Here is a 26,592-nt window from a genome sequence, read left to right as displayed (position 1 = left end):
TCTTCGGGCCCTTGTGTGATGGCAAGGGTAGTCCTTGGTATTGAAAGTTGACGTGTGGATTGTAGTTTGGTTAACTTAGTTTAATTCATGTTGATGTTTATTAATTGTGGTTGAATGGTTGTATTGAACTTGACTTCCCATGTTTGAATAGCACATACCATGATTAAATAGTTTCATGCACACAACTTGTTTGATGAATTGTTTCAACCACTAGTGAAGATTAATTTGATGCATTTTAGTTTGTTTAATTCTTTCTTTATCTTGTTCTTCAAATTTCTTTAAGTTCTAGTTTTGATTGAATGAAGTTAGGAAAGATTAGCTTAGATTTCATTACATGCTCTATGTTTTGTTCTATGCTTAGTTTCGTTAACACTTTACTTTATGTTGCTTTTTATTCTAGTACAATTGTAATTATGGTTAGGTTAGCTTTTCTTTACTTGCATTGTTTTTCATTTAATACTTTGCAATTTCATTCCTTAGTTCAATTGTGTTGATGGTGAAACCGAAAGTGTAGTGTGATAATGTGTTGTGGATTAATTGTTGGCACTTAGCTAGATTTCATTCAAGCATTGATTAGTTACCTACTTGTTTTGCTATTTTAATTGTTAGGTTGAGAATCAAAATCCAAAATCCACATTTCCATATTAAAAACCCCAAAAATATAAATAACAAACAATTCTAGATTATCATTCTATCATTGTATTCGTTGGGAGACGCCCTGAATCATTTCTATACTGCATTAGTGTAGTTAGAGGGGTTCAGTACTTAAATTCTTTGATATAGTTTCACGACAAAAATGATTTTATCAAGAGCGTCAGACTAAAGATCTAAAGGGCGCGTGTTTGATCCATGCTTACTGTAAATCTCTATGCAGCGGAAATACAAAGAAACAATCACACAACGCTAACACGGTTGGTTTACTTGGTATCCACCTCACAAGAGGTGACTAATCCAAGGATCCACACCAACACACACACCCTCCACTAAATAAAACTCTCCTTTATGGTAACTACCAAGGGCGGAGAAGCCCTACAAGACTCAATACAAGAAGAGAGGGAAAGGATACAAGAAATACAAGCTTACAATGAGTATAAACCCTAACCCTAGCTTCTCTTCTTGGCTTTGATCCGCCTCTTGACTTGGAAAACTTCCAAGATCCTTCAAGAACTGGCGATCTGAGCTTTGTGAGTGCTGTGGAGGAGCTAGCGAGAAATCTGGAGTGAATCGGAGAAGAGATGCCGAAGGAAATGAACGCCTGCGGCCTTTATCGACGCCAACGGTCGGATCCCGATCGATTCAATGTTCCCAATCGATCGGGAGGCTTTGATCGACTCACGGATCGATCCAGAGTGCCTCGCGTCCACGGATCGATCCACGGATCGATCCAACGCTTATCGCGCGAAGCCTCCCCAATCGATCCAGCGATCGATTGAACATCCGATCGATCCCGGATGCTCCGATCTGCTCGCTGAGAAGCCCGGATCGATCCACCGATCGATCAGCCGGATCGATCCACGATCGATCCAACACTTGGTTTTGCCTAAAACCAAGTTCCAAGCCTCTCAAACCAACATCCGGTCAACCTTGACTGTTGGTACATCATGCCTAGCATCCGGTCACTCCTTTGACTGCTAGGACTTCCCACCAAGTGTCCGGTCAATCCCTTTGACCCACTTAGACTTTTCTATTCATGCCAAGTATCGGTCACTCCTTGACCTACTTGGACTTCCATCGATGTCCGGTCAATCCCTTTGACCTAGTTTTCCTCGTGCAAGTATCCGATCAATCCTTTGACCTACTTGACTTCCCAACACCGGATGTCCGATCATCCTGATCCATCTGGATTTTCCTCTTCGCTTCACTCACCGGGACTTTCACCTAGCTTCACTCACTAGGGTTTTCCATCCTAGCTTCACTCACTAGGGCTTTCACCGGCTTCACTCACGGGACTTTCACCTAGCTTCACTCACTAGGGTTTTCCTTCTGCCCGGCTTCACTCACCAGGACTTTCACCTAGCTTCACTCACTAGGGTTTTCACCTGGTTTCACTCACCAGGACTTTCACCTAGCTTCACTCACTAGGGTTTTCCTTCTGCCTAGCTTCACTCACCAGGACTTTCACTTAGCTTCACTCACTGGGGTTTTCACCTGGTTTCACTCACCAGGACTTTCACCTAGCTTCACTCACTAGGGTTTTCCTTCTGCCTGGCTTCACTCACCAGGACTTCCCTGTCAAGTATCCGGTCAACCTTGACCTACTTGACTCTTCTTCAATCAATTTCTTATTGTCAAACATCTAAACTCAAACCAAGACTCAGCTTGGTCACCCAGGTCAACCTTGACCTGAGGGATGTTGCACCAACAAACATAACCTCTACTCCCAAATCAAAATTGATGATGAAATTCAACGCTCTGGGGCTGAGCGAACAGTCCAAGAGGATATTAAGATTTACAAAGGCATTAGCGACAAAATGTTATATTTTGTTGCTATTTGCAATGGAGGATAACATTTCTATCACTAATTAGCGATGGAATCTTAAAGGTCGTCATTAATTTCATCGCTATTAATTGTTTATTTTTGTGATTTATATGTGAATATGTTTGTTAATTATACATAAAAATTTTTAAAAGAAAAGTCTTTTACTGAAACCTGTTATAAAAGTATATAATTTCTAATATAAATTCATCAGTGGGGATAGCTTAGTTGGGAGAGTGTCATACTGAAGATCTAAAGGTCGTGTGTTTGATACACGCTCACCGCAAATCTTTGAATTTTTTTTATTATCGAGCGACGATCTGATTATGATAGAGTTGAAGTACGAGAAGCCCTCGACGATGTTTTTTCCTTTTTCGCTGCTCTGGTGAGCCACCTAGTTCGATCACTTTTTCATTCTTTCAAACTTTTAGCTTGTCTCCTTTTTACTCACTCTAAGATAACCTCTACTCCCAAATCAAAATCGAAGATGAAATTCCGCACTACGGGGCTGAGCGAACTGCCTAAGCGGATAGTATTGGTTACAAAGGCATTAGCGACAGAATGTTGTATTCCGTTGCTATTTGCTTTGGAAGATAACATTTCTATTTCTAATTAGTGATGGAATGTTAAACGCTGTCATTAATTCCGTCGCTATTAGCTATTTTTTAGTGATTTATATGTGAATATGTTTCTTAATTATACATACAATTTTCTAAATGAAAAGTCCTTTACTAGAAACTGTTATAAAAGTATTTAAAATATAATTCCTAATAGAAAGTCTTCAATGGGGATTGCTCAGTTTAGAGAGTGTTAGTCAGATAGGAAAGAAGTGGCGGCAGTACATCTTCTACTCCGGTGGCAATATATCTACTCCTTCACATTCCACCAACGAGCTTTATAGGGTTCCTTACCTGAGTGGTTGCGAAGGCAAGGAGTTCCATAAGATGTTTTGGCAACCTCTTACATCCACCGAAGATAGCTCACATTGTTGTCTGGATGCTCACTTCAACCGATTTGGCTAACCACTCTATGGCTCGAGAGGACAGAAGCACAGATCGACGGGGGATCAAACACACACCTCCACCTCTTCCATTCAACTTCCATCTGAGGGGGTTCTTCGGTGTAAGATTCGTATCATCATTGTTGAAGTGTGCAACATATCGATAGTGTGCTACTATTCACCGAAATCAGGGGTTCTTTCTTCGGGTCCTTGTGTGACGGCAAGGGTAGTCTTTGGTATTGAAAGTTAACGTGTGGATTGTAGTTTGGTTAACTTAGTTTAATTCATGTTGATGTTTATTAATTATTGTTGAATACTTGTATTGAACTTGACTTCCCATGTTTTAATTGCACATACCATGATTAAATAGTTTCATGCACACAACTTGTTTGATGAATTGTTTCAACATTAGTTAAGATTAATTTGATGCATTTAAGTTTGTTTAATTCTTGCTTTGCATTGTTCTTCCAATTTCTACAAGGTCTAGTTTTGATTGAATACAATTAGGATAGATTAGCTTAGGTTTCATTACATGCTCTAGGTTTCGTTCTATGCTTAGTTTCATTGATGCTTTACTTCATGGTTCTTTTTATTCTAGTGCAATTGTAATTATGGTTAGGTTAGCTTTCCTTTACTTGTATTGTTTTTCATTTAATACTTTGCAATTTCATTCCTTAGTTTAGTTGTATTGATGGTGAAACCAAAAGTGTAGAGTGACAATACGTTGTGGATTAATTGTTGGCACTTAGTTAGATTTCATTAAAGCTTTGATTAGTTTCCTACTTGTTTTGCTATTTTAATTTTTAGGTTTAGAATCAAAATCCAAAATCCATATTTCTATATTAATAATTCCAAAAATATGAATAACAAACAATCCTAGGTTACCATCCTATCATTGCATTCGTTGGGAGACGACCTGAGTCATTTCTATATTGCATTAGTGTAGTTAGAGGGGTTCAGTATTTAAATTCATTGATATTGTTTCACGAAAAAAATGATTTTATCAAGAGTGTCAGACTAAAGATCTGATGGTGCACGTTTGATCCACGCTCACTGTAATTCTCTATTTTTTTTCGAGCAACCATTTGACGAGGATAGATAAAGAACAAGAATCTCATGGCGGTGCTTTTTTTTTCCTTATTCGTTGCTCTGGTGAGCCCCCTAGTTTGATAACATTTTGATTCCTTCAACCTTTTAACTTGTCTTCTTTTTATTCACTACAACATATCCTCTACTCCCTAATCAAAATTGAAGACGAAATTCATTGCTCTGGGGCTGAGCGACCCGTCTAAGCCGATATTAAGGTTTACAAAGGCATTAGCGACAAAATGTTGTATTCTGTCGCTATTTCTGATGGAAAATAATATTTCTATCACTAATTAGCGATGGAATGTTAAATGTTGTCGATAATTTCATCGCTATTAGTTGTTTATTTTAATGATTTATATGTGAATATGTTTCTTAATTATACATAAAATTTTTTAAAAGAAAAGTCTTTTACTAAAAATTGTTATAAAAGTATATAATTTCTTATACAAATTCATCAGCGGGGATAGCTCAATTGGGAGAGCGTCAGATTGAAGATCTGAAGGTCGCGTGTTTGATCCGCGCTCACCGCAAACCTTTGATTTTTTATTTTTTCATTTTTGAGCGACGATCTGATGATGATAGAGCTAAAGTACGAGGAGCCCTCGACGACGCCTTTTTTCCTTTTTCACTGCTCTGGTGAGCCCCCTAGTTTATTCTTCCGAGCTTTTAGATTGTCTTCTTTTTATTCACTCCAAGATAACCTCTACTCCCAAATCAAAATCAAAGATGAAGTTCGATGCTACGGGGCTGAGCGAACCGTCTAAGCAGATATTATTGGTTACAAAGGCATTAGCGATAGGATGTTGTATTCCATTGCTATTTGCGACGGAAGATAACATTTCTATTGCTATGTAGCGATGGAATGTTAAACAACATCATTTATTCCGTCACTATTAGCTATTTGTTTTAGTGATTTATATGTGAATATTTTTCTTAAGTATACATACAATCATCTAAATAAAAAGTCTTTTACTGGAAACTGTTATAAAAGTATTGAAAATATAATTCCTAATAGAAAGTCATCAGTGGGGATTGCTCAGTTTAGAGAGCGCCAGTCGGATAGGCAAGAAGCGACGATAGTACTTCTTCTACTCCGGTGGCAGTATATCGGTTCCTTCACATTCTACCATCGAGCTTTAGAGGGTTCCTTACCTAAGTGGTTGTGAAGGCAAGGAGTTCCTTAAGATGTTTTGACAGCCTCTTCCATACACCGGAGATAGCTCACATTGTTGTTTGGACTCTCACTTCATCCGATTTGGCTAAGCACTCTGTGGCTTGAGAGGGCAGAAGCACAGATCAACGGGGGATCAAACAACACATCTCCACCTCTTCTGTTGAACTTCCATCCGAGGGGGTTCTTCGGTGTAAGATTTGTATCATCATTGTTGAGGCGTGCAGTAGATCGACAGTGTGCTACTGTTCACCGGAGTCAGGGGTTCTTTCTTCAGGCCCTTGTGTGACGGCAAGGGTAGTCCTTGGTATTGAAAGTTGACATCTGGATTGTAGTTTGGTTAACTTAGTTTAATTCATGTTGATGTTTATTAATTGTGGTTGAATGCTTGTATTGAACATGGCTTCCCATGTTTTAATTGAACATACCATGATTAAATAGTTTCATGCACACAACTTGTTTGATGAATTGTTTCAACCACTAGTTAAGATTAATTTGATACATTTTAGTTTGTTTAATTTTTTGCTTTGTCTTGTTCTTCCAATTTCTTTAAGGTCTAGTTTTGATTGAATACAATTAGGATAAATTAGCTTAGGTTTCATTACATGCCCTAGGTTTCGTTCTATACGTAGTTTCGTTGTTGCTTTACTTCATGTTTCTTTTTATTCTAGTGCAATTGTAATTATGGTTAGGTTAGCTTTCCTTTACTTGCATTGTTTTCCATTTAATACTTTCTAATTTCATTCCTTAGTTTAACTATGTTGATGGTGAAACCAAAAGTGTAGAGTGACAATATTTTGTGAATTAATTGTTGACACTTAGTTATATGTCATTCAAACATTCATTAGTGTACTACTTGTTTTGCTATTTTAATTGTTAGGTTTAGAATCAAAATCTAAAATCCACATTTCCATATTAAAAATCCCAAATATATAAATAAGAAACAATCCTAGATTACCATCCTATCATTGCATTCGTTGGGTGATGACCTGAGTCATTTTTATACTGCATTAGTCTAGTTATAGGGGTTCATTACTATAATTCCTTGATATCGTTTCATGACAAAAATGATTTTATCATGTGCATCAAATTGAAGATCTGAAGGTCATGTGTTTGATCCACGCTCACTGTAAATCTTATTTTTTTTTCCATTTCGAGCAACGATTTGATGAGGATAGAGCTAAAGAACGAGAATCGCTCAGCGATGCTTTTTTTCCTTATTCGTTGCTCTGGTGAGCCTCCTAGTTTGATAACATTTTGATTATTTCAACCTTTTAACTTGTCTTATTTTTATTCACTATAACATAACCTCTATGTAACGACCCAAATTTCCTCATTTTGAGCCCCAAAAATAATTCCAAAATATTTAGAAATGCTATATAAAAATTCTAGAGATTTTTAGAAATTTTTAGAGTATTTTTATGCAATTTTTGGAGTTCGTTTGGTATTTTTACCAAGGAGAATAAGTTTTAAAAATAAACTAAAATAAAAAAAAAAAGGATTGTAGAAGCTGGGTTTCGAACCCAGCACCCCGGACCCAAGCAAAACCGGCCTAACCAACCGAGCTACGCTCGATTTGTTAATCATATGGAGCGATATATATTTAAGTAGTAGTTAGGAACAGTAAAATAAATTGGAAATAAAAGTGCGCGGCTGAGGAATCGAAGCCGAGATCTCAGACTTGGTTAAAGCCGGGCTGACCAAGTGTGCTAGTGATCGTTTGTTATTAAAGTAGAAGAAAAATTCTATTTAAGCAGTAGTTAGGAAACAGAGAATAAAAAGGAAATAAAATGGTTGCAGCCGAGACTCGAACCCACGAACCCCATTTTAAGCGAAACTCAGCCAACCAACCGGTCTGCAAGAGTTTTGTTAATAAATTATGGAATAAATTGTATATAAGCTATAGTTGGAAACGAAAATAACCTTAACTATAAGATTTAAATCTTTTTCCTAAAACCTAAAAATTTCTCTCAAAATTCCTCCTCTCGCGACGGCGCGCGGCGTTTCTGTTCGGGCGAAAACGAAGACGACGAAGCCGCAACTAGGGCTCATCTCCGGCGGCCGGCCAAGGACCTAATCCGAGAGGGTTCTCTGCCATCGTGATCATCTTGTCGAGGAGAACAAGTGGAGGTGAAGGAGTTGCCGAGAGCTTGAGTCCTCTGCAAGCCCTAGAAGTATTGGAAGCCACCTTTTCCGGCTGTGAGTTCAAGGATACAAGGAGTGAGTTGCTTCTCACCTGCAGTAGGAGTAGTTCCGCGAGCTTTGAAGTTCCCTTCGATTGGTTTTCGATTGGTTTGGTTTCTTGCCACGATTATGGGTTTTCCGTGTAGCCTTGCCATGTTCCCTTTTTGGTTAGGGTTCTATTTTGTTGAAGTTTTAGAAGCATGCGTTTTTGTTTTCCTTGCTTTTAAATTCTGTAGTAGCAAGAATTAGTGTCCTGTTGTAGCATACTTAAGGAGGAATTCGATTGTTTCTGTGTAGTCCCATTGTAGCAAGCTTAAGGAAGATCTGATTACTCCTTTGTAGTTCTGTTAAAGTGTGTCGCCATGAAATCTATTTCAGAACAGTTTTGTTTTGTAAAGCTTTGATTGTTAGGGATTTTTAGAATAGCCCCAAGATTTGTTGTTTCCTTTGCAACTCTATTGAAGCATGGTTAAAAGATTTCAGTTTTGATTTGGATTTGAGGTTTTAGTGGTGATGGGTGTTTGATTTCTGAGTTGGTTTCAGTTTGCTGGATAATTGGAATTGATGTGTGAGTTATAAGATGGTTAATGAAGAAACTAGAATTTACTAATACCTGGGATTGCTTTATGCATCTAGATCAGTATACACCCTAAGAAAGCATAAAATTCTAGTTTATCATCAGCTGTTTCAAAGGCATTCCAACCAGTAATGCATTTTAAGTTTCAATTCAGCAAGTTGACTTCTTGAGGATTCTATTGCTTTATAAAGTATGAGATTTCAGTTTTAGATTTAGTTTCTTATGCTTCCTTAATTAGTTAGAACAACCCATTCCTCTTGTGCTATATGATGAACAAGAACAACTCATTAATCCTATACTAGTTTTAGAGCTTGCATGCAGATTTGATGCAGTTTAAGGATATGCTGCTTTGTGTTCCTTGCATTGTTTAAATAACAGAGATTTAGAACTGAAAAAGAAAAAGGTTGTAAGTATAACAAGTTTTTTAAGCATATAGTGATTTCTATAATAAGCTTGAAACCATGAATTGAGATAGATATCATATTGATTGATTTATGGGAAGAAAATGCATAGATTTAAGGGATTGTTGGATTTTGAAAAGATGATGATCAAATGTTGATGATGTAAATTAAGGATGGAAACTTTACCTTCGGATTTAGCCATAAAGAATTTCGGAAGTGCTAGAGTTTCAAGTTCTAACAAGTTTAGACCTTTTTAGTGTTATTTAATGGGCAAGGACAGCTCTTTGTTAAAGTATAAGTAATAGCTCTAGCTATGAAATGGGCACAAACAACCCCACTTTGGAGTTTCTGTTTAGATAATCTGCTTATGTTAAATCTGAGCATGAGGTTTAGATAATTTGCTTACATTAAATCTGAGCATGAGGTTTAGATAAATTGTTTATGTTGAATCTGAGTTTGAGGTTTAGTTATGCTACTTCCATTCAAGTATATGGATAACATCTGTGCTTGGCTGATTCTGGAATTTTAAGTGGAATACGAGTTATAATATCTTTATTGAGTGAATTCCAGATAAGCTGTGTATTAGTCATATTATGGAGAGGAAGTTTGAGAGACGATGAAAATCTGTACTAGCCAGAATATGTTTCTTTTGTTAAGTTGCTTTGCAGAATTTCTATTAAGCAAGTGCAGATTTTGTTAAGCTAGTATGCAGATTTCTGTTAAGCTATTATGCAGATTTTTATCAAGCTAGTATGCAGATTTTTGTTAAGCATTAGTGCAGATTTTTGATAAGTATTGTATGTGCAGATTTCTTTTGTATTCTATGCATGATTATGTGTTACATAGTTAGTTTCATTCATAGATGCATAAGAAAGATAAAGAAAAGTATAAGAAAGATAAAGAAAAGAAAGAAAAGGCCGAGGCCTTAAGTAGATCCCAAAGTCAAGACTTTAGGGATTTTTGGCACACAAGGTGTCTATTAAAATGCCAAGGCATTTAAAGAAGTAGTAAATAAGATAATAAGTATTTTACTTTTAAAGGGCATGTACCGGACACAAGGTCCAAGGGATGGGCTCCAAGTTGCCCCTAGGCACAAGGCCTAGAAGTATCTTAGTAGTTTCGGGATTAGCTACCTCGATTCTTATTAAGAATGCGCGCAAAGTGGTACAATGCCGGGCCCAAGAGAAGTTGATTATTATTTTCAAGTATTAAAGTATAAATTTTAAACAAGTGAAATAAAAGAATAAATTTAGAGTAAATGAAGTAAGTTTCACTTTGTTTTAAAAGATCAGCAAGTTTAGCTTTCTTTTATGCTAGCAGCTTTTCCATGTTTAGTTTCTTACATGTTATTTATTTGCTATTTATGAGCATGAGTAGCTATACATGTTAGCTTTTCTGTTAGTTGATTTCTTTACTATTTATGAGCATGAGTAGCTTTACATGTTAGCATTCAGTTTTAGCATGTTTTTATTTGTATACATGCATATCGAGTTTTTGTGAGTAGATAGCGCTCACTAAGCTTGATGCTTATAGACTGCATTTCCTCCTACTGCAGATAAAGGAAAAGCTAAGGTATGAAAGGAAGGCGACAAGGTGGTGGTGATGAAGGTGTGTGATGGCTGGACTATGGAGAGATCAAGAGTCTGCTATGGAGTTGTTAAAACTTACCTGATTAGAGTTTCCTTTTCTTTTCTCCTTAATGCTATGATGAAGTTGAGATTGTAATTGAGTCTATTCCGCACTTTGTTATGTTTTATTGTTGGAGTGTTATCTGTTTACTATTGCTAGAGTAGTTTCATTCTTCTTATTGAGTTATTATACTGCGTGGTTGAGTGATTATATGTTCCAGCCACCTGTGGCTGAGTATATTATGCTTGTATTATGGGAAATGGTCACCGGTACAGGGGAGATTCTGTCGAAATTTTTCGGTAGGGTTTTCCTAGAGATTTTTTAATAAACCGGTTAAGTAGAGTAGTAGATAAGTAACGGTCACTCTTAGAGAGTAGTAGTAGTAGTAAGAAGGGTGGTCGTTACACTCTACTCCCAAATCAAAATCGAAATGAAATTCGCCGCTCTAGGACTGAGCGAACTGTCTAAGCCGATATTAAGGTTTACAAAGGCATTAGCGATAAAATGTTGAATTTTGTCGCTATTTGTGATGGAAGATAATATTTCTATCACTAATTAGCGATGGAATGTTAAACGTCGTTGATAATTTCATCGCTATTAGTTGTTTATTTTAATGATTTATATGTGAATATTTTTCTTAATTATACATAAAATTTTTTAAAAGAAAAGTCTTTTACTGAAAACTGTTATAAAAATATATAATTTCTTATACAAATTCATCAGCGGGGATAGCTCAGTTGGGAGAGCGTCAGACTGAAGATCTGAAGGTCGCGTGTTCGATCCACGCTCACCGCAAACCTTTGATTTGTTTTTTTTCATTTTTGAGTGACGATTTGATGATGATAGAGCTAAAGTACGAGGAGCCCTCCACGACGCCTTTTTTCATTTTTCAATGCTCTGGTGAGCCCCCTAGTTCATTCCCTCGAGCTTTTAGATTGTCTTCTTTTTATTCAATCTAAGATAACCTCTACTCCCAAATCAAAATCAAAGATGAAGTTCGATGCTACGGGGCTGAGCGAACCGTCTAAGCAGATATTATTGGTTACAAAGGCATTAGCGATAGGATGTTGTATTCCATTGCTATTTGCGACGGAAGATAACATTTCTATTGCTATGTACCTATGGAATGTTAAACAACATCATTAATTCCGTCACTATTAGCTATTTGTTTTAGTGATTTATATGTGAATATTTTTCTTAATTATACATACAATCTTCTAAATGAAAAGGCTTTTACTAGAAACTATTATAAAAGTGTTGAAAATATAATTCCTAATAGAAAGTCATCAGTGGGGATTACTCAGTTTAGAGAGCGTCTGTCGGATAGGCAAGAAGCGACGATAGTACATCTTCTACTCCGGTGGCAGTATATCAGCTCCTTCACATTCTACCATCGAGCTTTAGAGGGTTCCTTACCTAAGTGGTTGTGAAGGCAAGGGGTTCCTTAAGATGTTTTGACAGCCTCTTCCATCCACCAGAGATAGCTCACATTGTTATCTGGACTCTCACTTCATCCGATTTGGCTAAGCACTCTGTGGCTTGAGAGGGCAGAAGCACAGATCAACGGGGGATCAAACAACACATCTCCACCTCTTCTATTGAACTTTAATCCGAGGAGGTTCTTCGGTATAAGATTTGTATCATCATTGTTGAGGCGTGCAGCAGATCGACAGTGTGCTACGGTTCACCAGAGTCAGGGGTTCTTTCTTCGGGCCCTTGTGTGACGGCAAGGGTAGTCCTTGGTATTGAAAGTTGACATGTGGATTGTAGTTTGGTTAACTTAGTTTAATTCTTGTTGATGTTTATTAATTGTGGTTGAATGCTTGTATTGAACATGGCTTCCCATGTTTTAATTGAACATACCATGATTAAATAGTTTCATGCACACAACTTGTTTGATGAATTGTTTCAACCACTAGTTAAGATTAATTTGATACATTTTAGTTTGTTTAATTTTTGCTTTGTCTTGTTCTTCCAATTTCTTTAAGGTCTAGTTTTGATTGAATACAATTAGGATAAATTAGCTTAGGTTTCATTACATGCTCTAGTTTTCGTTCTATACGTAGTTTCGTTGTTGCTTTACTTAATGTTTCTTTTTATTCTAGTGCAATTGAAATTATGGTTAGGTTAGCTTTCCTTTACTTGCATTGTTTTCCATTTAATACTTTCCAATTTCATTCCTTAGTTTAACTATGTTGATGGTGAAACCAAAAGTGTAGAGTGACAATATGTTGTGAATTAATTGTTTACACTTAGTTAGATTTCATTCAAACGTTCATTAGTGTACTACTTGTTTTTCTATTTTAATTGTTAGGTTTAGAATCAAAATCTAAAATCCACATTTCCATATTAAAAATCCCAAATATATAAATAAGAAACAATCCTAGATTACCATCCTATCGTTGCATTCGTTGGGTGATGACCTGAGTAATTTTTATACTGCATTAGTGTAGTTATAGGGGTTCATTACTAAAATTCTTTGATATCGTTTAATGACAAAAATGATTTTATCATGTGCATCAAACTGAAGATCTGAAGGTCATGTGTTTGATCCACGCTCACTGTAAATCTTATTTTTTTTCCATTTCGAGCAACGATTTGATGAGGATAGAGCTAAAGAACGAGAATCGCTCAGCGATGCTTTTTTTTCCTGATTCGTTGCTCTGGTGATCCCCCTAGTTTGATAACATTTTGATTCTTTCAACCTTTTAACTTGCCTTCTTTTTATTCACTACAACATAACCTCTACTCCCAAATCAAAATTGAAGATGAAATTCGCCGCTCTAGGACTGAGCGAACTGTCTAAGACGATATTAAGGTTTACATAGGCATTAGTGATAAAATGTTGAATTATGTCGCTATTTGTGATGGAAGATAATATTTCAATCACTAATTAGCGATGGAATGTTAAACGTCGTTGATATTTTCATCGCTATTAATTGTTTATTTTAATGATTTATATTTGATTATTTTTCTTAATTATACATAAAATTTTTTAAAAGAGAAGTCTTTTACTGAAAACTGTTATAAAAGTATATAATTTCTTATACAAATTCATTAGCGGGGATAGCTCAGTTGGGAGAGCGTCAGACTGAAGATCTGAAGGTTACGTGTTCGATCCATGCTCAACGCAAACCTTTGATTTTTTTTTTTCATTTTTGAGCGACGTTCTGATGACGATAGAGCTAAAGTACGAGGAGCCCTCGACGACGCCTTTTTTCCTTTTTCACTGCTCTGGTGAGCCCCCTAGTTTATTCTTCCGAGCTTTAAGATTGTCTTCTTTTTATTCACTCCAAGATAACCTCTAATCCCAAATCAAAATCAAAGATGAAGTTCGATGCTACGGGGCTGAGCGAACCGTCTAAGCAGATATTATTGGTTACAAAGGCATTAGCGATAGGATGTTGTATTCCATTGCTATTTGTAATGGAAGATAACATTTCTATTGCTAAGTAGCGATGGAATGTTAAACAACATCATTAATTCTGTCACTATTAGCTATTTGTTTTAGTGATTTATATGTGAATATTTTTCTTAATTATACATACAATCTTCTAAATGAAAAGTCTTTTACTAGAAACTGTTATAAAAGTATTGAAAATATAATTCCTAATAGAAAGTCAGCAGTGGGGATTGCTCAGTTTAGAGAGCGCCAGTCGGATAGGCAAGAAGCGACGATAGGACATCTTCTACTCCGGTGGCAGTATATCAGCTCCTTCACATTCTACCATCGAGCTTTAGAGGGTTCCTTACCTAAGTGGTTGTGATGGCAAGGAGTTCCTTAAGATGTTTTGACAGCCTCTTCCATCCACCGGAGATAGCTCACATTGTTGTCTGGACTCTCACTTCATCCGATTTGGCTAAGCACTCTGTGGCTTGAGAGGGCAGAAGCACAGATCAACGGGGGATCAAACAACACATCTCCACCTCTTCTGTTGAACTTCCATCCGAGGGGGTTCTTCGGTGTAAGATTTGTATCATCATTGTTGAGGCGTGCAACAGATCGACAGTGTGCTACTGTTCACCGGAGTCAGGGGTTCTTTCTTCGGGCCCTTGTGTGACGGCAAGGGTAGTCCTTGGTATTGAAAGTTGACATGTGGATTGTAGTTTGGTTAACTTAGTTTAATTCATGTTGATGTTTATTAATTGTGGTTGAATGCTTGTATTGAACATGGCTTCCCATGTTTTAATTGAACATACCATGATTAAATAGTTTAATGCACACAACTTGTTTGATGAATTGTTTCAACCACTAGTTAAGATTAATTTGATACATTTTAGTTTGTTTAATTTTTGCTTTGTCTTGTTCTTCCAATTTCTTTAAGGTCTAGTTTTGATTGAATACAATTAGGATAAATTAGCTTAGGTTTCATTACATGCTCTAGGTTTCGTTCTATACGTAGTTTCGTTGTTGCTTTACTTCATGTTTCTTTTTATTCTAGTGCAATTGAAATTATGGTTAGGTTAGCTTTCCTTTACTTGCATTGTTTTCCATTTAATACTTTCCAATTTCATTCCTTAGTTTAACTATGTTGATGGTGAAACCAAAAGTGTAGAGTGACAATATGTTGTGAATTAATTGTTTACACTTAGTTAGATTTCATTCAAACGTTCATTAGTGTACTACTTGTTTTTCTATTTTAATTGTTAGGTTTAGAATCAAAATCTAAAATCCACATTTCCATATTAAAAATCCTAAATATATAAATAAGAAACAATCCTAGATTACCATCCTATCGTTGCATTCGTTGGGTAATGACCTGAGTAATTTTTATACTGCATTAGTGTAGTTATAGGGGTTCATTACTAAAATTCTTTGATATCGTTTCATGACAAAAATGATTTTATCATGTGCATCAAACTGAAGATCTGAAGGTCATGTGTTTGATCCACGCTCACTGTAAATCTTATTTTTTTTCCATTTCGAGCAACGATTTGATGAGGATAGAGCTAAAGAACGAGAATCGCTCAGCGATGCTTTTTTTTCCTGATTCGTTGCTCTGGTGAGCCCCCTAGTTTGATAACATTTTGATTCTTTCAACCTTTTAACTTGCCTTCTTTTTATTCACTACAACATAACCTCTACTCCCAAATCAAAATCGAAGATGAAATTCGTCGCTCTAGGACTGAGCGAACTGTCTAAGATGATATTAAGGTTTACATAGGCATTAGTGATAAAATGTTGAATTATGTCGCTATTTGTGATGGAAGATAATATTTCAATCACTAATTAGCGATGGAATGTTAAACGTCGTTGATATTTTCATCGCTATTAATTGTTTATTTTAATGATTTATATTTGATTATTTTTCTTAATTATACATAAAATTTTTTAAAAGAGAAGTCTTTTACTGAAAACTGTTATAAAAGTATATAATTTCTTATACAAATTCATTAGCGGGGATAGCTCAGTTGGGAGAGCGTCAGACTGAAGATCTGAAGGTTGCGTGTTCGATCCTTGCTCAACGCAAACCTTTGATTTTTTTTTTTTTCATTTTTGAGCGACGTTCTGATGACGATAGAGCTAAAGTACGAGGAGCCCTCGACGACGCCTTTTTTCCTTTTTCACTGCTCTGGTGAGCCCCCTAGTTTATTCTTCCGAGCTTTAAGATTGTCTTCTTTTTATTCACTTCAAGATAACCTCTACTCCCAAATCAAAATCAAAGATGAAGTTCGATGCTACGGGGCTGAGCGAACCGTCTAAGCAGATATTATTGGTTACAAAGGCATTAGCGATAGGATGTTGTATTCCATTGCTATTTGTAATGGAAGATAACATTTCTATTGCTAAGTAGCGATGGAATGTTAAACAACATCATTAATTCCGTCACTATTAGCTATTTGTTTTAGTGATTTATATGTGAATATTTTTCTTAATTATACATACAATCTTCTAAATGAAAAGTCTTTTACTAGAAACTGTTATAAAAGTATTGAAAATATAATTCCTAATAGAAAGTCAGCAGTGGGGATTGCTCAGTTTAGAGAGCGCCAGTCGGATAGGCAAGAAGCGATGATAGGACATCTTCTACTCCGGTGGCAGTATATCAGCTCCTTCACATTCTACCATCGAGCTTTAGAGGGTTCCTTACCTAAGTGGTTGTGATGGCAAGGAGTTCCTTAAGATGTTTTGACAGCCTCTTCCATCCACCGGAGATAGCTCACATTGTTGTCTGGACTCTCACTTCATCCGATTTGGCTAAGCACTCTGTGGCTTGAGAGGGCAGAAGCACAGATCAATGGGGGATCAAACAACACATCTCCACCTCTTCTGTTGAACTTCCATCCGAGGGGGTTTTTCGGTGTAAGATTTGTATCATCATTGTTGAGGCGTGCAGCAGATCGACATTATGCTACTGTTCACCGGAGTCAGGCGTTCTTTCTTCGGGCCCTTGTGTGACGGCAAGGGTAGTCCTTGGTATTGAAAGTTGACATGTGGATTGTAGTTTGGTTAACTTAGTTTTATTCATGTTGATGTTTATTAATTGTGGTTGAATGCTTGTATTGAACATGGCTTCCCATGTTTTAATTGAACATACCATGATTAAATAGTTTCATGCACACAACTTGTTTGATGAATTGTTTCAACCACTAGTTAAGATTAATTTGATACATTTTAGTTTGTTTAATTTTTGCTTTGTCTTGTTCTTCCAATTTCTTTAAGGTCTAGTTTTGATTGAATACAATTAGGATAAATTAGCTTAGGTTTCATTACATGCTCTAGGTTTCGTTCTATACGTAGTTTCGTTGTTGCTTTACTTCATGTTTCTTTTTATCCTAGTGCAATTGAAATTATGGTTAGGTTAGCTTTCCTTTACTTGCATTGTTTTCCATTTAATACTTTCCAATTTCATTCCTTAGTTTAACTATGTTGATGGTGAAACCAAAAGTGTAGAGTGACAATATGTTGTGAATTAATTGTTTACACTTAGTTAGATTTCATTCAAACGTTCATTAGTGTACTACTTGTTTTTCTATTTTAATTGTTAGGTTTAGAATCAAAATCTAAAATCCACATTTCCATATTGAAAATCCCAAATATATAAATAAGAAACAATCCTAGATTACCATCCTATCGTTGCATTCGTTGGGTGATGACCTGAGTAATTTTTATACTGCATTAGTGTAGTTATAGGGATTCGTTACTAAAATTCTTTGATATCGTTTCATGACAAAAATGATTTTATCATGTGCATCAAACTGAAGATCTAAAGGTCATGTGTTTGATCCACGCTCACTGTAAATCTTATTTTTTTTCCATTTCGAGCAACGATTTGATGAGGATTGAGCTAAAGAACGAGAATCGCTCAGCGATGCTTTTTTTTCCTGATTCGTTGCTCTGGTGAGCCCCCTAGTTTGATAACATTTTGATTCTTTCAACCTTTTAACTTGCCTTCTTTTTATTCACTACAACATAACCTCTACTCCCAAATCAAAATCGAAGATGAAATTCGCCGCTCTAGGACTGAGCGAACTGTCTAAGACGATATTAAGGTTTACATAGGCATTAGTGATAAAATGTTGAATTATGTCGCTATTTGTGATGGAAGATAATATTTCAATCACTAATTAGCGATGGTATGTTAAACGTCGTTGATATTTTCATCGCTATTAATTGTTTATTTTAATGATTTATATTTGATTATTTTTCTTAATTATACATAAAATTTTTTAAAAGAGAAGTCTTTTACTGAAAACTGTTATAAAAGTATATAATTTCTTATACAAATTCATTAGCGGGGATAGCTCAGTTGGGAGAGCGTCAGACTGAAGATCTGAAGGTTGCGTGTTCGATCCATGCTAAACGCAAACCTTTGATTTTTTTTTTTTTTCATTTTTGAGCGACGTTCTGATGACGATAGAGCTAAAGTACGAGGAGCCCTCGATGACGCCTTTTTTCCTTTTTCACTGCTCTGGAGAGCCCCCTAGTTTATTCTTCCGAGCTTTAAGATTGTCTTCTTTTTATTCACTCCAAGATAACCTCTACTCCCAAATCAAAATCAAAGATGAAGTTCGATGCTACGGGGCTGAGCGAACCGTCTAAGCAGATATTATTGGTTACAAAGGCATTAGCGATAGGATGTTGTATTCCATTGCTATTTGTAATGGAAGATAACATTTCTATTGCTAAGTAGCGATGGAATGTTAAACAACATCATTAATTCCGCCACTATTAGCTATTTGTTTTAGTGATTTATATGTGAATATTTTTCTTAATTACACATACAATCTTCTAAATGAAAAGTCTTTTACTAGAAACAGTTATAAAAGTATTGAAAATATAATTCCTAATAGAAAGTCAGCAGTGGGGATTGCTCAGTTTAGAGAGCGCCAGTCGGATAGGCAAGAAGTGACGATAGGACATCTTCTACTCCGGTGGCAGTATATCAGCTCCTTCACATTCTACCATCGAGCTTTAGAGGGTTCCTTACCTAAGTGGTTGTGATGGAAAGGAGTTCCTTAAGATGTTTTTACAGCCTCTTCCATCCACCGGAGATAGCTCACATTGTTGTCTGGACTCTCACTTCATCCGATTTGGCTAAGCACTCTGTGGCTTGAGAGGGCAGAAGCACAGATCAACGGGGGATCAAACAACACATCTCCACCTCTTCTGTTGAACTTCCATCCGAGGGGGTTCTTCGGTGTAAGATTTGTATCATCATTGTTGAGGCGTGCAGCAGATCGACAGTATGCTACTGTTCACCGGAGTCAGGGGTTCTTTCTTCGGGCCCTTGTGTGACGGCAAGGGTAGTCCTTTGTATTGAAAGTTGACATGTGGATTGTAGTTTGGTTAACTTAGTTTAATTCATGTTGATGTTTATTAATTGTGGTTGAATGCTTGTATTGAACATGGCTTCCCATGTTTTAATTGAACATACCATGATTAAATAGTTTCATGCACACAACTTGTTTGATGAATTGTTTCAACCACTAGTTAAGATTAATTTGATACATTTTAGTTTGTTTAATTTTTTGCTTTTTCTTGTTCTTCCAATTTCTTTAAGGTCTAGTTTTGATTGAATACAATTAGGATAAATTAGCTTAGGTTTCATTACATGCTCTAGGTTTCGTTCTATACGTAGTTTCGTTGTTGCTTTACTTCATGTTTCTTTTTATTCTAGTGCAATTGTAATTATGGTTAGGTTAGCTTTCCTTTACTTGAATTGTTTTCCATTTAATACTTCCAATTTCATTCCTTAGTTTAACTATGTTGATGGTGAAACCAAAAGTGTAGTGACAATATGTTGTGAATTAATTGTTGACACTTAGTTAGATTTCATTCAAACATTCATTAGTGTACTACTTGTTTTGCTATTTTAATTGTTAGGTTTAGAATCAAAATCTAAAATCCACATTTCCATATTAAAAATCCCAAATATATAAATAAGAAACAATCCTAGATTACCATCCTATCGTTGCATTCGTTGGGCGATGACCTGAGTAATTTTTATACTGCATTAGTGTAGTTATAAGGGTTCATTACTAAAATTCTTTGATATCGTTTCATGACAAAAATGCTTTTATCATTTGCATCAAACTGAAGATCTGAAGGTCATGTGTTTGATCCACGTTCACTGTAAATTTCATTTTTTTTCCATATCGAGCAACGATTTGATGAGGATAGAGCTAAAGAACGAGAATCGCTCAGCGATGCTTTTTTTTCCTTATTCGTTGCTCTGGTGAGCCCCCTAGTTTGATAACATTTTGATTCTTTCAACCTTTTAACTTGCCTTCTTTTTATTCACTACAACATAACCTCTACTCCCAAATCAAAATCGAAGATGAAATTCGCCGCTCTAGGACTGAGCAAACTGTCTAAGCCCATATTAAGGTTTACAATGGTATTAGCGATAAAATGTTGAATTCTGTCGCTATTTGTGATTGAAGATAATATTTCTATCACTAATTAGCGATGGAATGTTAAACGTCGTTGATAATTTCATCGCTATTAGTTGTTTATTTTAATGGTTTATATGTGAATATTTTTCTTAATTATACATAAAATTTTTTAAAAGAAAAGTCTTTTACTGAATATTGTTATAAAAGTATATAATTTCTTATACAAATTCATCAGCGGGGATAGCTCAGTTGGGAGAGCGTCAGACTGAAGATCTGAAGGTCGCGTGTTCGATCCACGCTCATCGCAAACCTTTGATTTTTTTTTTTCATTTTTAAGCGACGATCTGATGATGATAGAGCAAAAGTACGAGGAGCCCTCGACGACGCCTTTTTTCCTTTTTCACTGCTCTAGTGAGCCCCCTAGTTCATTCTTTCGAGCTTTTGGATTGTCTTCTTTTTATTCACTCCAAGATAACCTCTACTCCCAAATCAAAATCAAAGATGAAGTTCGATGAAGTTCGATGCTCAGTTGGGAGAGCGTCAGACTGAAGATCTGAAGGTCGCGTGTTCGATCCACGTTCATCGCAAACCTTTGATTTTTTTTTTTCATTTTTAAGCGACGATCTGATGATGATAGAGCTAAAGTACGAGGAGCCCTCGACGACGCCTTTTTTCCTTTTTCACTGCTCTAGTGAGCCCCCTAGTTCATTCTTTCGAGCTTTTGGATTGTCTTCTTTTTATTCACTCCAAGATAACCTCTACTCCCAAATCAAAATCAAAGATGAAGTTCGATGCTACGGGGTTGAGTGAACCGTCTAAGCAGATATTATTGGTTACAAAGGCATTAGCGATAGGATGTTGTATTCCATTGCTATTTGCGATGGAAGATAGCATTTCTATTGCTAAGTAGCGAAGGAATGTTAAACAACATCATTAATTCCGTCACTATTAGCTATTTGTTTTAGTGATTTATATGTGAATATTTTTCTTAATTACACATACAATCTTCTAAATGAAAAGTCTTTTACTAGAAACTGTTATAAAAGTATTGAAAATATAATTCCTAATAGAAAGTCATCAGTGGGGATTGCTGAGTTTAGAGAGCGCCAGTCGGATAGGCAAGAAGCGACGATAGTACATCTTCTACTCCGGTGGCAGTATATCAGCTCCTTCACATTCTACCATCGAACTTTAGAGGGTTCCTTACCTAAGTGGTTGTGAAGGCAAGGACTTCCTTAAGATGTTTTGTAGCCTCTTCCATCCACCGGAGATAGCTCAAATTGTTGTCTGGACTCTCACTTCATCCGATTTGGCTAAGCGCTATGTGGCTCGAGAGGGTAGAAGCACAGATCATCGGGGGATCAAACAACACATCTCCACCTCTTCTGTTGAACTTCCATCCGAGGGGGTTCTTCGGTGTAAGATTTGTATCATCATTGTTGAGGCGTGCAGCAGATCGACAGTGTGCTACTGTTCACCGGAGTCAGGGGTTCTTTCTTTGGGCCCTTGTGTGACGGCAAGGGTAGTCCTTTGTATTGAAAGTTGACATGTGGATTGTAGTTTAGTTAACTTAGTTTAATTCATGTTGATGTTTATTAATTGTGGTTGAATGCTTGTATTGAACATGGCTTCCCATGTTTTAATTGAACATACCATGATTAAATAGTTTCATGCATACACAACTTGTTTGATGAATTGTTTCAACCACTAGTTAAGATTAATTTGATACATTTTAGTTTGTTTAATTTTTGCTTTGTCTTGTTCTTCCAATTTCTTTAAGGTCTAGTTTTGATTGAATACAATTAGGATAAATTAGCTTAGGTTTCATTACATGCTCTAGGTTTCGTTCTATACGTAGTTTCGTTGTTGCTTTACTTAATGTTTCTTTTTATTCTAGTGCAATTGTAATTATGGTTAGGTTAGCTTTCCTTTATTTGCATTGTTTTCCATTTAATACTTTCCAATTTCATTCCTTAGTTTAACTATGTTGATGGTGAAACCAAAAGTGTAGAGTGACAATATGTTGTGAATTAATTGTTGACACTTTGTTAGATTTCATTCAAACATTCATTAGTGTACTACTTGTTTTGCTATTTTAATTGTTAGGTTTAGAATCAAAATCTAAAATCCACATTTCCATATTAAAAATCCCAAATATATAAATAAGAAACAATCCTAGATTACCATCCTATCGTTGCATTCGTTGAGTGATGACCTGAGTAATTTTTATACATCATTAGTGTAGTTATAGGGGTTCATTACTAAAATTCTTTGATATCGTTTCATGACAAAAATGATTTTATCATGTGCATCAAACTTAAGATCTGAAGGTCATGTGTTTGATCCACGCTCACTGTAAATCTTATTTTTTTTCCATTTCGAGCAACGATTTGATGAGGATAGAGCTAAAGAACGAGAATCGCTCAGCGATGCTTTTTTTTCCTTATTCGTTGCTCTGGTGAGCCCCCTAGTTTGATAACATTTTGATTCTTTCAACCTTTTAACTTGCCTTCTTTTTATTCACTACAACATAACCTCTACTCCCAAATTAAAATCGAAGATGAAATTCGCCGCTCTAGGACTGAGCGAACTGTCTAAGCTGATATTAAGGTTTACAAAGGCATTAGTGATAAAATGTTGAATTCTGTCACTATTTGTGATGGAAGATAATATTTCTATAACTAATTAGCGATGGAATGTTAAACGTCGTTGATAATTTCATCGCTATTAGTTGTTTATTTTAATGATATATATGTGAATATTTTTCTTAATTATACATAAAATTTTTTAAAAGAGAAGTCATTTCCTGAAAACTGTTATAAAAGTATATAATTTCTTATACAAATTCATCAGCGTGGATAGCTTAGTTGGGAGAGCGTCAGACTGAAGATCTGAAGGTTGTGTGTTCGATCCACGCTCACCGCAAACCTTTGATTTTTTTTTTTTTTCATTTTTGAGCGACGATCTGATGATGATAGAGATAAAGTACGAGGAGCCCTCGACGACGCCATTTTTCTTTTTTCACTGCTCTGGTGAGTCCCCTAGTTCATTTTTTCGATCTTTTAGATTTTCTTCTTTTTATTCACTCCAAGATAACCTCTACTCCCAAATCAAAATCAAAGATGAAGTTCGATGCTACGGGGCTGAGCGAACCGTCTAAGCAGATATTATTGGTTACAAATGTTGGTGCAGATATTATTGGTTACCTTTGATTTTTTTTTTTTCATTTTTGAGCGACGATCTGATGATGATAGAGATAAAGTACGAGGAGCCCTCGACGACGCCATTTTTCTTTTTTCACTGCTCTGGTGAGTCCCCTAGTTCATTCTTTCGAGCTTTTAGATTTTCTTCTTTTTATTCACTCCATGATAACCTCTACTCCCAAATCAAAATCAAAGATGAAGTTCGATGCTACGGGGCTGAGCGAACCGTCTAAGCAGATATTATTGGTTACAAATGTTGGTGCAACCTTAGGTCATGGTTGACCTGGTTGACCCGACTCGAGTTGACTTGATTCGGGTTGTATTTTGATGTTTGACGAGAATAGAAAAGTTCTATTCTGATGTTTGACAAGAGAGAAAAGTTGTATTCTGATGTTTGACAGAATACAAACTTGGGAGATTGTGGGTGCAATCTTTGGTCAAGGTTGACCTGCTTGACCCGAGGTGAGTCGACCTGATTCGGGAAATCCTGGTGAGTGAAGCCAGGTGAAAGTCCTGGTGAGTGAAGCCAGGCAAGGGAAAGTCCTGGTGAGTGAAGTCAGGCAGTTGGAAAGTCCTGGTGAGTGAAGCCAGGCAAGGGAAATCCAGATAGGTCAAGATTGACCAGACATCTGGTGAAAAGTCCAAGCAGGGAGCTTGGCACGAGAAAAGTCCAAGTATGGAGACTTGGCACAGAAAAGTCCAAGTATGGAGACTTGGCACGGAAAAGTTCAAGTATGGAAACTTGGCATGGGAAGTCGGAGAGGGCTTGGGAGCTCGTTCTCCTAACTGTTGTCAGAGAGGGCTCGGTAGCTCGTTCTCTGGTCCGGATGGAGTCGGAGAGGGCTCGGTAGCTCGTTCTCCGGACTAGGTCAGAGAGGGCTCGGTAGCTCGTTCTCTGGACCGGACGAAGTCAGAGAGGGCTCGGTAGCTCGTTCTCCGGACTAGGTCAGAGAGGGCTCGGTAGCTCGTTCTCTGGACCAGACGGAGTCGGAGAGGGCTCGATAGCCCGTTCTCTGGACTAGGTCAGAGAGGGCTCGGTAGCTCGTTCTCTGGACCGGATGAAGTCGGAGAGGGCTCGGTAGCTCGTTCTCCAGACTAGGTCTGAGAGGGCTCGGTAGCTCATTCTCTGGACCGGACATGGGAAGTCGGAGAGGGCTCGGTAGCTCGTTCTCCGGACTAGGTCTGAGAGGGCTCGGTAGCTCGTTCTCAGGACCAGGTAGGGTTTAGGGCTGGGAGCTCTAAACCTGGATCGGTCTGGTGACCGATCCAGTGATACGCTGGTTGACTGATCGGTCTGGTGACCGATCAGTAATCATACAGAAGCGAAGAAGATCGGGAGAAGAAAGAGGGGGATCGGTCTGTAGACCGATCCACCTGAGTCCTCATCGGTCCACAGACCGATTAGAGAGTTCGGCAACTCTCTGTGAAGCGTGCTGATCGGTCTGGGGACCGATCAGCATAGGTCCTGATCGGTCCCCAAGACCGATCAGGGTGGAGCCTGATCGGTCCAGCTCTAGCCGTTGAGTCACAACGGCTAGCTTTCTGCTGTATCCTCTGCCCTCTTTGCAGGTTCGCAGGTTCAGGGATATAAAGGGGCCGAGTGCCTCTACAGTAGTAGGAGCCTCTCTTTTCTTTCTGATTTTACTGCAATCAGAGCTTTGCTGAGCTCTCATTTTCCTGAAGCTTCGTGGAAGCTTCCTTTGGCTGGTTCCTACTGTTGTAGGTGTTTCGTGAAGTTGCTGCTTCATCCAGTCGACGAGAAGGCAAGCTATGTTTTTACATTCTTACTGCCTTTGTATTGTGCTGTATCTTTGTACTCCTATCTTGCTGTTGCAAGAAGTTTGTGGCGAGGTTTCTCCACCCAGAAGGAGTTTCTATTAGCCGATTTTCCGGGGTCTCATCCACCGACGGATTGATATGCTTCGTCCACCTTACGGACACGCCGAGGAGTAGGAGTATCATCTCCGAACCTCATTACATCATCGTGTTTGAGGTTTGATTTTCTCCACTTTCATTTCTACATTGTATTTCCGCTGCGCTAACCTAAATTGTAGGAAGAAACGAAAATTTGGGGTCGGCTATTCACACCCCCCTCCCTAGCCGCATTCGAAGATCCTAACAAGTGGTATCAGAGCGAGGTTGCTCTTCGACGGATTAACACCCGAGGGAGCACAAGCTAGAGAATGGATCGACTTGGAGAGGACATCACGATTCCACCCTTCTACGATCGCGACGACTTCGCGTATTGGAAGGTAAGAATGAAGTATTTTCTTATGACTAACCTAGTAAATTGGAATTGTGTACAAGTAGGTTTTATTCCTCCGGTGGATAAAGAAGGAGAACCTCTTGAGAAGAAGAAGTGGACGAAGGAACAAATCCGCCGATCCATGATCAACGACGAGGTAACGAAAATCTTTGAATTTTCATTACCTAATGATGTCTTGCGTAAGATAGGTGGATACAACGATGCCAAGGAGTTGTGGAACAACTTGGCTAAGTTCCATGAGGAGAGCTCCAATTCAAGTCATGAAGAGGAGTCAAGTGAGCCAAGTAGCTCACATCATGGAGGTATGGAATTAGAAGTTGAGGGCTACTCAACATCTAAGGAAGAAGAGGAGGAGAGTTCTTCATCAAGATTGGTGCAAGAAGAAGCCTCTACCTCCGGAAGGGATGAAGAAGAGAGCGTATATCCATCCTCAACCCTAGGTAACTCAAGCAACTTAATTTCAAATAAATTACATATAATGTGCTTTGAGTGTAGGGAATATGGGCATTACAAGAGTAAATGTCCAAAGAGGATTAGGAAGACTCCACCGGCGCCAAAGGTCAAGGAAGTCGGAGTCCCGATACGCAAGGGCAAGGAGCACGTGGTGTGCTTCTAATGCAAGCAAAGGGGACATTATAGGAGCCAATGTCCGAGGGGGAGGCAACCTCACAAGGACAAGAGACCAAGCACATCTATGGGGGGAGCTAAGGCAAACCCTAAGGTACCCTTTAAGGCATATCCTTGCAATTCTAATAA

The 26,592-nt window shown here is 37.5% G+C and overlaps 3 non-coding genes across 3 annotated transcripts; all 3 read left to right on the top strand.

Moving 5' to 3' along the window:
* The first annotated feature begins 5,022 nt into the window (after positions 1-5,022).
* On the top strand, positions 5,023-5,095 carry TRNAF-GAA. Its single transcript has one exon. It is a non-coding gene; the product is annotated as a tRNA-Phe (tRNA).
* A 6,154-nt stretch (positions 5,096-11,249) lies between these two features.
* On the top strand, positions 11,250-11,322 carry TRNAF-GAA. The gene has a single exon. It is a non-coding gene; the product is annotated as a tRNA-Phe (tRNA).
* Positions 11,323-20,601: 9,279 nt separating this feature from the next.
* Positions 20,602-20,674, top strand: TRNAF-GAA. Its single transcript has one exon. It is a non-coding gene; the product is annotated as a tRNA-Phe (tRNA).
* The last annotated feature ends 5,918 nt before the right edge of the window (positions 20,675-26,592 follow it).

This window comes from Zingiber officinale, chromosome 2A (genome assembly GCF_018446385.1).
Source record: "Zingiber officinale cultivar Zhangliang chromosome 2A, Zo_v1.1, whole genome shotgun sequence".
Classification (NCBI taxonomy): domain Eukaryota; kingdom Viridiplantae; phylum Streptophyta; class Magnoliopsida; order Zingiberales; family Zingiberaceae; genus Zingiber; species Zingiber officinale.
Note: the sequence above shows the minus strand (reverse complement) of the source record. Positions and strands in the feature narration are given on the sequence as shown.